General features: G+C 45.0%; 1 pseudogene across 1 annotated transcript; it reads right to left on the bottom strand.

The window, feature by feature from the left end:
• Window positions 1–736: 736 nt before the first annotated feature.
• LOC105537545 lies at window positions 737–1427 on the bottom strand (annotated as a pseudogene). Its single transcript, XR_001005729.1, has one exon. The product of XR_001005729.1 is annotated as a 60S ribosomal protein L14 pseudogene (transcript).
• Between the last annotated feature and the right edge of the window lie 468 nt (window positions 1428–1895).

Below are 1895 nucleotides of genomic sequence, written 5' to 3'. Positions count from 1 at the left end.
CCATCTCTCTGGGACAAAACACCTAGGCGAAGGGGTGGCTGTGGGCGCAGCTTCAGCAGAGTTAAATGTTCCTGCCTGCTGCTTCTGAAGAGAGCAGCAGATCTCTCATCACAGCGCTCGAGCTCTGCTAAGGGACACACTGCCTCCTCAAGTGGGTCACTGACACCCGTGCCTCCTGACTCGGAGACACCTCCCAGCAGGGGTCGAAAGACACCTCATACAGGAGAGCTCTAGCTGGCATCTGGCTGGTGCCCCTCTGGGACAAAGCTTCCAGAGGAAGACACAGTCAGCAATCTTTGCTGTTCTGCAGCCTCTGATGGTGATACCCAGGCAAACAGCGTCTGGAGTGGACCTCCAGCAAACTCCAGCAGACCTGCAGCAGAGGGGACTGACTGGTATAAGGAAAACTAACAAACAAAATGAAATAAAATTAACATCAACAAAAAGGATGTCCACTCAAAAAACCCATCCAAAGGTCACCAACATCAAAGACCAAAGGTATATAAATCCATGAAGACGAGGAAAAAACAGCACAAAAGGCTGAAAATTCCAAAAACCAGAATGCCTCTTCTCCTCCAAAGGATCACAACTCCTTGCCAGCAAGGGAGCAAAACTGGATGGAGAATGAGTTTGACAAATTGACAGAAGTAGGCTTCAGAAGGTGGGTAATAACAAACTCCTCCGAGCTAAAGGAGCATGTTCTAACCCAATGCAAGGAAGCTAAGAATCTTTTTTTTTTTTTTCATGTCAAAAAGAACCTTTATTACTTTTTTTGATTGCCACTTATGCTTTCTTGCCAGATGCCTTTGAAGCAGGTGCTTTCTGGGCTGGAGCTTTCTGACCCTTCTGAGCTTTTGGAGCAGGTGCAGCCTTCTGGCCTGTGGCTTTCTGGGCAAGAACCTTCTGGGCTGGAGCCTTTTTACTTTTACTTTTTACTTGCGGTAGTCATCTCTTTTGCTGGAACTTTAGCAGCAGCAGCAGTACCCTTAGTACCAGGGTGCTTTTTTGGGAGAAGCTTTCAGGAGAGCTGCCTTTTGAAGCTTCTTAACTTCATTCTTGATTATTCTGTTCCTCATTTTCTTTGCCTTCATAACTTTAAAGTGATCAAAATCTGTCATCTAGGCTTTCCTTTCTCTGGCTTCAATCTTCTTGGCCCATCATGTGGCTGCCCATTTTGTATTGATGTCTGCCTTCTGCCAGGCTTGTCGGACATACTTCTAGAGGGCACCATGTGAAAACTTGAGGATGAAATCAGTGAGCTGCATGCACTTGAAAGGCATGGCCTGTCTCCTCACTTGAGTGCAAGGTCCATCAACCAAAGCCCTGTTCTGATCAATAACATCTGCAATCGCAACCAATTTTCTGGCATGAGATCCAAAGGAGATGTAGGCCACCCGGCCAACCTCCACGAAGCACCTGAACACCATGTTGGCAGCATTAGGTGAGAAGGAAGCTAAGAACCTTGATAAAAGGTTACAGGAATTGCTAACTAGAATAACCAGTTTAGAGAAGAACATAAATGACCTGGTGGAGTGGAAAAACACAGCACAAGAACTTTGTGAAGCATACACAAGTGTCAATAGCTGAATTGATCAAGTGGAAGAAAGGATATCAGAGATTGAAGACCAACTTAATGAAATAAAGTGTGAAGACAAGATTAGCAGAAAAAGAATGACAAGGAATGAACAAAGCCTCCAAGAAATATAGGACTATGTGAAAAAAACAAACCTACGTTTGATTGGTGTACTTGAAACCGATGGGGAGAATGGAACCAAGTTGGAAAACACTCTTCAGGATATTATCCAGGAGAAATTCCCCAACCCAGCAAGACCGACCAACATCCAAATTCAGGAAATACAGAGAACACCACAAAGATACTCCTCGAGAAGAGCAAC

This window comes from Mandrillus leucophaeus, unplaced genomic scaffold, assembly GCF_000951045.1.
Source record: "Mandrillus leucophaeus isolate KB7577 unplaced genomic scaffold, Mleu.le_1.0 Scaffold174, whole genome shotgun sequence".
In the NCBI taxonomy this organism is placed as follows: domain Eukaryota; kingdom Metazoa; phylum Chordata; class Mammalia; order Primates; family Cercopithecidae; genus Mandrillus; species Mandrillus leucophaeus.
This window is presented reverse-complemented; position numbering and strand designations above follow the sequence as displayed.